We start from the raw sequence: 11,718 nt of genomic DNA, 5'->3' as shown, positions 1-11,718 counted from the left end.
ACCTGCCAGGAGGAGTCGCTGCAAGAGTCACAGGAACCGGGCAGGCAGACGCGGCGGCCATAGCTCAGGTCGCTGGAGCAGACGGACAGGGTGGATGCGGCCATGGTGGGCGGTGGGGCAGTAGGTGAGCTGGGAGGAGGGTGTGAGTGTGAGTGTGAGTATGTGAGCTTAGGGCGGTTGGCTTTATATACAGCTCAGGGTGCGTGTCCTGCCATCACGCGGGCACTAAGAGTTTCCTTGTTGTTGTTGGAGCAGGTCCCTGAAGATGCTGGTCATGGACCCATGACAGGTAGCTTGGGTCATTGGAGTCCTGAGAGGCTGGAGCCCAGGGGACCACAGAACTGGGGTGCAGGGAGGCGGCAGTGAGCGGGAGCTGGGTATGGACAGCCCCGTGCTGAGCTCTCTCTGGGCTCCTTACGCTCATTCCTACTACTTCTCAACACTCAGTTGAATCATAAGAGTATTTTGTTGTTCCTTTCTATATCCTCCCTAGTCTGGGGTGTAATTCTCTGCTGAATCCGAAGACCAATGAATGGTTTGGGTGCTGTGTTTATTTTTATTGTATTAGCAAACACTTAAATAATAGGTCTTGCTACGCCAGCAACCGTTCTGAGCACCTGAATAAATAATAAATAGTAATTCCCCTGCCCTCACAGCAGCCTTGTGAAGCAGGTGCTGTTGTTATCCCCACTTTACAGATGGGGAAACCAAGGCACAGCTCAGCACTTGCCCCAACGCCACACTAGCAAGCAGGAGAGCTTGGATCGGAACGCAGGGCCCCTGTTCTGAACCACACGGCTCCCCAGGAGCAGAGACAGGACGGCAGGAGAAACCTGGGTTCCGGGAGGGTGGCAGGGTTCCATGTCATGTCCTCCAGGTGTGGCCTGTGTTGGAGTGTGTGTCAGAACTGCCTCCCTTTTCATGCCTGAATAACACTCCATTGTGTGCACGTGCCCGTTTTGTTTTTCCCTCCATGGGGAGGGACACCTGGCTTGTTTATACCCTTGGTTATTGTGAATAAGGCTACAAAGACCTGAGTGCCTTGTTTTGGGCTTATTCTTAGGAGTGGAATTTCTGGGTAATGTGGTAATTCTGTGTTTAGCTATTTGCGGAGCTGCCTGACTGTTTCCACAGTGGCCACACTGCTTTATGTCCCCAGTGGAAACATCTGAGGGTTCCACACATGTGGTGTGAGGTGGAGTCTCCTCGTGGTTTTCGTTTGCGGCTCCCTGGTCACTGATGGTGTGAGCTGAGCACCTTCTCATGTGCTTATTGGCCATTTGTGTGTCTTCTTTGGAGAAATGTCTCCTCAAGTCCTTTGCCCATTTTTCAGTTTGGTTGTGTTTTTGTTGTTGAGTTTTAGGAGCTCTTTATATACGCTGGATGTTAAACTCCTATGATACGTATATATGACTTGCAAATATTTTCTCCCGTCCTGTATATTGTCTTTTCGCTTTTTTGATAATGTCCTTTGATTCACAAAATGTTTTAATTTGAAGTCCAATTTATTATTTATTTTTTCTTCTGTTGTTCGTGCTTTTGGAGTCATATCTAAGAACCCATTGTCAAATCCAATGAAGCATGGCCTCTATATTTTCTTCTAAGACTTTTTTTGGTTTTAGCGCTTACATTTAGGTTGTTGATCCATTCTGAGTTATTTTTTGTGTATAGGGTGAGGTAGGGGCCCAGCTACATTCTTCTGCACATGGAAATCTATTTTCCCCATACCTTTTGTTGAAAAGACGAGTTTCACCCCCATTCAATGGCCTTGACTCCCTTGTCAAAAATCAGTTGGCCATATATGTATGGGTTTATTTCTGGACTCTCAATTCTATTCCATTGGTCTCTATTTCTGTCCTTGCGCCGCAAATCACACTGTTTCAATTATTGTAGTTTTGTAGTAAGTTCCAAAATCAGGAAGTGTGAGTTCTCCAACTTTGTTATTCTTCCTCAATATTATTTTGGCTATTTTAGGTCCCTGTCCATTCCATATGAGCCTGAGGATCAGCTTTTCTCATTTCTGGAAAAGAGGCTTTTGGAATTGTGATTTAAAAATTGCACCGAATCTGTAGAGTGTAGTCATCTTAACAATAAGTCTTCCCATCCATGAACATGGCGTGCCTTTCCGTTTATTTTGATCTTCTTTAATGCCTTCAGCCATGTTTTATAGTGATCAGTGTACAAGTCTTTTACTCCCTTGGTTAAATGTATTGTTAGGGATTTTATTTTTTTAGATGTGATTGTAAATGGAATTGTTTTCATAATTTCCTTTTTGGATTGTTCATTGCTGGCATATAGATACACGTCTGATTTTTGAGTGCTTCTTTTATATCCTGAAACAACTGGATTATTTTATTAGCTCTAGTAACTTCTTGTGGATTTTTTTTGGACTTTCAATATGTAGATCATGTCATCTTTGAATAGAGATAATTTTACTTCTTTTCAAGTTTCATTGCCTTTTTTTGTCTAATATCAATGTTAAATAGCAGTGGTGAAAAATGGGCTTCCTGTTTTTTTCTTGATATTAAGGGGAAAGCCTTCAGTCTTTCACCATTGAATATGATGTTAGTGTGAGTTTTTAATAAATGCCTTTTATCACGTTGAGGAATTTCTCTTTTATTCCTAGTTTTCTGAGTTTTTTTTTTTAATGATGAAATGGTATTGGGTTTTGTCAAAAGCCTTTTTTTGTTTTTCATCATTTAAGAAGATCAAGTTTTTTTCCCCTTCATTCTGTTAATGTGATTTATTACATTGGTTGATTTTTTAAAAAATGTTAAACCATCCTTGGATTACTGATATAAATCCCACTTGGTCGCAGTTTATAATCCTTTTCATATGCTGTTGAATTCAGCTTGCTTGTTATTTTGTTGAGAATTTTTGCATCAAGGTATATTGGTCTGTAATTTTCTTGTGGTAATGCTGGCATCATAGAATGAGTTAGGAAATTTCTCTCTTGTGTTTTTCTTGGAAGAGCTTGAGAAGGTTTGGTGTTAATTTTTAACATGTTGATAGAATTCGACAGTGAAGCCATTCAGTCCTGAGCTTTTTTGTGTTGGGAGTTTGTTTTTTTTTAAAAAAAGATTTTATTGGGGAGTTGGGGAAGGAGAACAGCATTGGGAAATCGGGGAGGGGAACAGACAAGTTGCTGTCCTTTTGTTCTTCAGTCTAGTTGTGGAGGACGTCACTTCGCTGGTCCATGTTGGTATTGTGATCATTGCGCTCTTTCCAGGTGAGGCAGATCAGTTGCCGGCCATTGGACGGCCGCTCAGGACAGCTCACGGCAGCTCACGCTGGCTGCCAGCCACTCAGGACAGCTCAGGACAGCTCATGCTGGCAGCCCACTGCAGATACACTGCAGCCCACGCCCGATGCCAGCGACTCACCCACGGCAGCCCAGCTCCAGGTCGAGCTGTTGTTCACCATCTTAGCTGTAGTGGGTGCAGCGTCATTGGCCCCCATGTGGGATCTGAACCAGGGCCCTGCTGCTCAGAGGTGGTGTCCCAAGCCAACTCTTAACCAATGAGCCACTCGGCCGGCCCTGTTGGGAGTTTTTTGAGTCAATATCTTTATTTGTTATAGGTCTGTTGAGAATTTCTGTTTCTTTTTAAGTCAATTTACATAATTTGTGTGTTTATAAAAAATTTTCTATTTCATGTAGGTTATCTAATTTGTTGGAATACAAATGTTCATTGTATTCTTTTATAACCCTTTTTATTTCTGTAAGGTCCGTAGTAATATCCCTCCTTTCATTTCTGAATTTTGTTATTTGCACCTTCTCTCTCTTTTTCTTTGTTAGTCACTTTTATAGATTTTTTTCAAAGAATCAACCTTTGGTTTTGTTAATTCTTTATGCTGTTTTTCTAACTTCTATGTCATTTATTTCCAATATAATTTTTATCATTCCCCCCCACCCTTGTGCTGCTTTGGGTTTAGTTTGCTCTTCTTTTTCTAGTTCTTCAAGGTGTAAACTTAGTTTATTGATTTGAGATTTTTTTTTTAAACATAGGCATTTACAGCCTTAAATTTCCCTCTGAGCACTGTCTTCACTGCATCCCATAGGTTTTAATATGTTATGTTTTAATTCATCTCTAAGTATTTTCTAATTTCCCTGTGACTGTGTTTGACTCATAGTTTTTTTTAAGAGTGTGTTGTTTAATCTCCACATTTGTGAATGTTCTAGTTTCCTTCTGTTATTGATGTCTAACATCATTCCATTGTGATTAGAGATCCTTTGTATGCTTTTTATTTTTAATAATTCATTGAAAATTATTTTGTGGCCTAAGATATGGTCTGTCTTGGGGAATGTCTCATGTGCACTTGAGAAGAATGTTTGTTGTGCTGTTGTTGAGTGGAGTGTTTTGTATATGTTTGTTATGACTAGATGGTTTATAGTGTTGTCCCAGTCCTCTAATGCCTTATTGATCTTCTGCCTAGACATTCTGTCCATTATTGAAAATAGAGTATGAAAATTTCTAACTATTATTATAGAACTGCCTACTTGGATACGAGCTCTTGTTAGAAAGTCAAACCTCTGCCATTTATCTTGCAACGTTTCTGAAGACACCCTACGCCTGTCAACTCCACACACTTCTGTGCTTGGATCTTCAATGCAGTGACAGACAACGTCAACACAGACAGCTTTGCTTTAGAAAACACGATCCTGCGGTGGCATGTCTGAAGTTGAGCTTCTGGTCTTTCAAAATTAAGGCTCTTCCTCCTTTCAAATGGCAAGTTCTCTTGAAAGAGTGAATAAAAGAAATAGAGTTGCAGAAATTGAAAGGCAGGAGCAGCTTTGACTTTCCAACACACCTTTTCCAACACAATCTTTTCCATCCTCATCAAGTCTGAAACTGTGAACCTATACTGGCTTATTCGGATCAAGTCAGTTGCCAGTGGGACATTCCTTTTTTCTTCTATTGATGTTATAGTCAAGTAGAAGCAACTCGGTCCAACACACCCAAGGGGCTTGGCCTGTATCTTCATTTTGGACAGGAATCTGTGCAGTAAATTCACAGCTAGAGAAAGTGTCTTGGCGTCAAAGCCAAAGAGCTGACTTAGACTAAGAATATCCTTTATTTCAAAGTCTCTTAGCCTTGCAGCCATCCTGAAGCCATTATCATGTGCAGAGTCAGTTAGTCTCAAGCCACAGACCTTTGGCTGGCATTTCCACTCCTGTTCCAACAGGGCATTCAGCTGGTGTAGCAGTTTCTGAGAGTAGGTTGTTGTCAGCACGTCTATCATTTTGATCACAAATGCAGCTTCTCAGTGCTAATCACTCTCCCTGAGCTCTCACCTCAGCCCATGATATCAGATCTGAGAAGCCTATGAGACTGCGGGGATTTGTGGGCAAGAGGAGAGAGCCCTGGGGAGGGGGAGCTGTCCTGGGTGGAGGTCACCTCAGTGCCCCACAGGTGACACTGCCCTCCTCTGGGTCAGCTCAGAGCCCAACAGGCTTGTTCTCTTATCCACTCAGCCATTCTATATCTTTTGATGGGAACATTTAATTCATTTACATTGAAAGTAATTGTTGATAGATATGTAGCTATTGCTATTCTATTATTCGTATGTTTTTTCCATCTTAAAGAAGCCCCTCTAAGAGTCCTTGTAATACTGGTTTGGTGCTGGGGAACTCCTCTAGCTTTTTCTTTTCTAGGAGGCTCTTTATCTGTCCTTTGATTCTAAATGCTAGCTTTGCTGGGTAGAGTAATCTTGGTTGCAGGTCCTTACTTTTCATCACTTTGAATATTTTCTGCCAATCCCTTCAGTCCTGCAAAGTTTCTGTTGAGAAATCAGCTGACAGCCCTATTGGAGTTTCTTTGTAGGTAACTAACTGCTTTTCTCTCACTGCTTTTAAGATTCTCTTTTTGTCTTTAACCTTTGGAATTTTAATTATGTTGTGTCTTGGTGTGGGCCTGTTTGGGTTCATCTTGTTTGGGACTCTCTGTGCTTCCTGGTCTTATATGTCTATTTCCTTCGCCAGGTTAGGAAAATTTTCAGTCATTATTTTTTCAAATAGGTTTTTGATTCCCTGCTGTTTCTCTTCTTCTGGTTCCCCTATGATGCGAATGTTGTTATATTTGATGTTGTCCCAGAGGCCCCTCAAACTCTCCTCAATTTTTTTGGATTCTTTTTTTCTTTTTGCTGTTCTGATTGGGTGTTTTCTGCTACCTTACCTAAATCATTGATCCTCTGCTTCATCTAATCTACTGTTGATTCCCTCTAATGTATTCTTCGTTTCAGTTATTGTCATCTTTATTTCTGACTGGCTCTTTTTTATGTTTTCTATCTCTTTGTTGAATTTCTCCCTGAAATCACTGAGCATCCTTATAACCAGTGTTTGGAACTCTGGTAGATTGCTTGTCTCCATTTTGTTGTGTTCTTTTTCTGGAGCTTTGTCCTGTTCTTTTATTTGGGACATGTTTCTTTCTCTCCACATTTTGGCTGCCTTCCTGTGTTTGTTTCTCTGTATTAGGTAAGGCTGCTATGCCTCCTGGTCTTAGGAGAGTGGCCTTATGTAGTAGATGCCCTATGGGGCTCAGTGATGCAGTCTCCCTGGTCACCAAAGCCGCGTTTTCCAGGTGTGTCCCTTGTGTGGGTTGTGTGTGCCCTTCTGTTGTAGTTGAGCCTTGATTCCTATTTGCACATCAGTAGGAAGGAATGACCCTCGGGCTGATTGTCTGTGAGGACTGGCCATGACTACAGTGGAGGAGCTGCTGTGCAGGGGCTGACCCTACGGAGCAGGATTTGCTTTAGTAGGGCTGTGGGGCCTGCCCAGTCTGCCCTTTGGGTGTGTCATCGTTGAAAGTGGCTGGTTGATGCTCTGGCTTGGTCTGTATGTCTGTAGTTATAGGGCTTCGGTTCAGCTAGACTTCAGGAGAGTCTCAGTGATGGTTGTTCTATGGTTTAGTTGTAATTGATGTGGTCCTTAGAGGAGGTGAGCACAGCATTTACCTACTCCACCATTTTGACCAGAAGTTGTTTTGAAATGACAATAAATTCAGAATTTTGACTGTCATAGCTCAGCATCAACCATTGTGATAAAAACTACTTCTTTTTTTTTTGTATCTAGCTGAAATTCTTCCTTGACAGAAGTAAAGATTTAAATGTATATATGGGGGCTGGCCGAGTGGCACATTGGTTAGGAGTTGGCTTAGGACGCCAGCTCTGAGCAGTAGGGCCCCAGTTGAGATCCCACATGAGGGCCAGTGACGCTGCGCCCTCTACAGCTACGATGGTGAACAACAGCTCGACCTGGAGCTGGGCTGCCATGAGTCACCGGCAACGGTGTAGGCTGCAGTGGGGCTGGCTGGCAGCAGGTGTGAGCTTTCGTGAGGTGCTGTGAGCTGCCGTGAGTGGCTGTCACACAACTGCCTGCAAGCAACTGCCTCACCTGGGAAGAGCACAATGATAACACCAACATGGGCCAGTGAAGCGACGTCCTCCACAACTAGACTGAAGAACAAAAGGACAGCAACTTGTCTGTTCCCCTCCCCTGATTCCCCAGTAAAATCTTAAATAAATAAATAAATAATAAATAAATAAATAAATGTATGCCATGAACACAGCTTTTTAGGTCACGGGTTGACATTTTCTCATAAATTTAGTTCTTTGAGACAAAATGTACCCCAAATATTAATTGGCCAGTGTCTCAGCATGGCTCATCTAAAGCTTTTCTATGTTACTGATTGGGCTAGAAGTTCACCAATTTTATTGCTCTTCTAAAAGAAGCTGTTTTTGGTTTTATTGGTTTTTTTTCTATTTTATTATTTTATGCTGGTATTTTTAATATTTCCTTACTTTTGTTCATTTAATTTGTTTTGTTTTCTAGTTTAAGGTGAACACTTAGAGAATTGATTTCAGAATTTTCTTCTTTGTAAATATAAACATTTAATGATACAATGGTCCCTCTAAACACTGCTTTACCTGTGTCCCACCTATTCTGACATATTGCCTTCTCATTTGTAGTCCATTCAAAATATTTCCTAATTTCTCTTGTGTCTTCTTCTTTGAACCATGGATTATTTAGAAGTGGGTTGATTAATTTCCAAGTGTGTACGTGTGTGTGTGTGTGTGTGTGTGTGTGTGTGTGTGTGTGTAGGGAGGGTTCCAGCCTATCCCTTTATTATTAATGTCTAATTTAATTTCAGTGGTCAGAGACTATATTGTATTATTTCAATCCCTTTAAATTTGTTGAGGTTGATCTTATATGGTGCAGAATATGGTCTCTTTGTGTTTGCTCCATGTGCACTTGAAAAGGATGTATATTCTGTTATTTTGGGTGGAGTGTTGTATAAACATCAGTCAGGTCAAGTAGATGTTGCTGGGCCTCATATGCCCTCATTGATGTCCTGTCTGCTGGTCTGACTGACTGAATCCCAGAAGCTGGAGTCCAATCATAAGTGTGTGGATTGTCTGTTTCTTCCTTCAGTTCCATCAGTTATTTTGTATCATGTGTTTTGAAACTTAGTTTTAGGTGCTTACACATTCAAGATTAAGTTTATTTTGGTGAATCAACCCTTTTATAATTATGTAATATTCCTCTTTATCCCTGGTAATATGTGTTGCTCTGAAATGTACCATTTCTGATATTAAAATAGTCATACCACCTTTATTTGATTTAGTGTTTGTATGTATATTTTTCTATCTGTTTACTTTTAACCTATTTATGTTTTTGCATTTGAGGTAGGATTTGTGTTACATAGCTTATAGTTGGGTCTTGCTGTTTTATCCAGTTTCAAAACCAGTCTTTCGATTTTGATGTTTAGACATTTTGCATTTAATGTAATTGTTGATATATTTCAATGTAATATACCATCTTTCTAGTTGTGTTTTATTTGTCCCATCTTTTGTTTTTCCCTTTTCCTTTTTTTTCAGTTTTCGTATTTTTAATAATTCCATTTTATCTCTGCTTTTGGCTCATTAGCTATACATCTTTTGAAGTTGATTGACTTAGAATTGATAATATCTCTAATATAACTGAATCTGCTTCCAAACAATGTTTTGCCCCTTCAATAGTGTTTGGACTTTGCAGCAGTGGATTTCTATTCCCCATCCCGCCTTTGTGTTACTGTCCTATTTTACTTTATGTATGTTAAGAATCCCACAATGCATTGCTACTGTTTCTGCCCTAGACAGTTATCTTGTAACACTCTTAATATTCATCTTTTCTCTCAAACCATTTCTAGAGCCATTCTTTTCCTTCTAGAGCCAAGTTTCTCTGTGCTTCCATAATCCTTGGCTTGAAGACATTTTCTTAACATTCCCTGCGGTGAACGTCTGCTCTGCTGCACTCTCCCTCAGTTTTGTTTACCTGAAAAATAATTTATTTCACTTTCATTTTTGAAAGATATGATCAATTTCATAAGATTGACAGTATATTTTTAGTGTTTTAAAGATGTTATTCCATTTTCTTTTGGACTGTGTAAATTCTAATTAGAGCTCTGATGAAATTCGTATCTTTGCTGTTCTGTGTGTAGTGTGTCTTTTCATATGGATGCTTCCCAGATTTCCCTCTTACTTTTGGTTTTTGATAGTCAACAGTTTTAATGTGATGTGTCCAAATCATGGTTTGGTTTTGTTTTGTTTTGTTTGTTTGTTTTTGTAGGGGGAAGGTATTTATCCTGCTTGGGGTGCTCTGAACTTTTTGGATCTATAGCTTTATTTCTCCTCCTCCTCCTCTCCTTCTCCTCCTCCTCCTCCTCCTCCTCCTCCTCCTCCTTCTTCTTCTTCTTCTTCTTCCTCCTCCTCCTCCTCCTCCTCCTCCTTCTCCTTCTCCTTCTCCTTCTTCTTCTTCACGATCTATTTTATTCCAGAAGTAAAGTCTATGTCAATAGGTTCTTACTAAATTCTAGGAAATAAAACAAATTCAGAGAAATATACAGGCTTTGTAGATGAAATCATGTTTATTGTGGAAAAAAAGAGTAATAGGTGTAAGTTGACAGGGGAGAAGAAGAGAAGTTTATTCCAAACTGAGAGAACAGCAGGAAAATGACAAATTGTAGGACTGAAGGAAGCAGTTTGGATGAGAAGGGTGTGCGGTTGTGGCCATGCATGTGTGTTTAAGGACTGAGGCATAAAGCTTAAAAAATGTGGCATGGATTTAGTGGCTGGAGAAACAGTGTGCAAGTGGGCAGGAAAATATACTAACTGTTGAGAACATTACAGATAGCTTGGATCTGTGGTTTGACTGTAAGGGGTCATTCTCAGATTTTCTAATTTTCTGAGGATTGAGACCATGCAAGCCTTTTCATCATTGTACAATAGCACCTAGGTTTAATTTAATCTACTAAATTAAAAAACAAAAACAAAAAACTATATAATAACTTAAGTCCCTGACCTTAAGGGTATTTGGTAATACCATGGGGACCGGTGGTTTTGTGGAAGTGACCTTAGCCTGTCATCACCAAAATCTGTGCCCTTCATAACCTCTTATCCTCGGCAGCAGGTGTGATCATAAAGACGCAGAGCCTGCGTGCTGGCATCCTGCAGGCTCTCCGCAACTATTTGCTGATGGATGGATACACTGTCCCCCTTCTGAGTCTGCGTGCTCCCCCATTACTGCATGCCCACTGCCCAGTGAGGTTACCTGAGGAGTCCACAACTGACCCTGGTGTTCCCAAGGAGGAAACTCAGGGCGTCTGAAAGCCTCTGTCAGTCTTTGCCAGGGCACCGTGCTCCATTGATATCGCTTTCAGACAGTCCCTCCTCAAATTCACAAGTTAGAAACATTCCTTCAACCCCCTGGATGCCTCGTGGATGGATTCCATTTTGGAAATTATTTACTCTTTGGAGAGGTGAGTAATTGGTAGGCCTCCATGGTAGCTCTCATCAGACATTAGAGTGTTGTTGGTGATCAAAGTGATTCTCAGGTCAGCTGCTTTCTAACTCATCTTTTTCATCAAGCAGCAAGACGCTTTCTGGGTGCCCTAATCTGCCAGCTTGCCCATGGTTTTTATTATTTTTAGAAAATTTCTCAGCTATATCTCTTCAAATATTTATTTTCTGTTATTCTCTCTCTCTCTTTCTCTCTCTCTCTCTCCCCCTCTCTTTCTGGGACTATAAATACATGTTTTAATGATGATTTATATTGTCCTAGAACTCTTTGATGTTTTATTCTTTTCCCCCCCGCTACCATCCTTTTCTTTGTGTTTAATTTGGACAATTTCTATTTACCTATTTTCAAATTCAGTGATGCCGCACTTGGCTGTGTCAAGTCTACTGATGAGCTCATTGAAGGAATTCATCTTTGATATATATTTATTTATTTTGATTTCTACACTATCTGTTTGACTCTTCCTTATGTTCCCATATCTCTGCTGAAATTCCCCATCTGTTCACTTATATAGTCCATGCTTTACACTTGATCCTTTACCATATTAGTCATGGTTATTTTAAAGTTTCTGTCTGATAGCGGCAACATCTGGGTCATTTTGAGTCCAATTGTGTTGATTGTTTTGTCTCTTGAAAATGGATTGATCATTCCCTGCTTTTTTGTGTGTCCTCTAAGGTTTGATTGAATATCATATCACATACTAATTAAATGGACATGAACAGTGTTTCATCCTGGAAACGGATGTGCCCCTTCTCTGCCAGGTCATCAGCACGTGTGTGTTGGGGGAGTTTGAAGCCACCTGCTCAGATGTTGACGTTGGTTTGGGTTTTGTCGCTGTTGTGAGGACCTTCAGGGCACCACAGGCTGCCGGTGCCTTGTGCACAGGA

The 11,718-nt window shown here is 40.7% G+C and overlaps 1 protein-coding gene and 1 pseudogene across 3 annotated transcripts in view; one reads left to right on the top strand and one right to left on the bottom strand.

Moving 5' to 3' along the window:
• TSPEAR (thrombospondin type laminin G domain and EAR repeats) overlaps positions 1-11,718 on the top strand; it is a 128,955-nt gene that overhangs the window by 30,291 nt on the left and 86,946 nt on the right. The gene's annotated exons all lie outside the window — the stretch shown is intronic.
• Positions 4,516-5,241, bottom strand: LOC109372097 (cyclin-G1 pseudogene; annotated as a pseudogene).

Source organism: Hipposideros armiger, unplaced genomic scaffold (assembly GCF_001890085.2).
Source record: "Hipposideros armiger isolate ML-2016 unplaced genomic scaffold, ASM189008v1 scaffold_612, whole genome shotgun sequence".
NCBI lineage: Eukaryota > Metazoa > Chordata > Mammalia > Chiroptera > Hipposideridae > Hipposideros > Hipposideros armiger.
The sequence above is the reverse complement of the archived record's forward strand: the minus strand, read 5'-3'. Positions and strand labels throughout refer to the sequence as shown.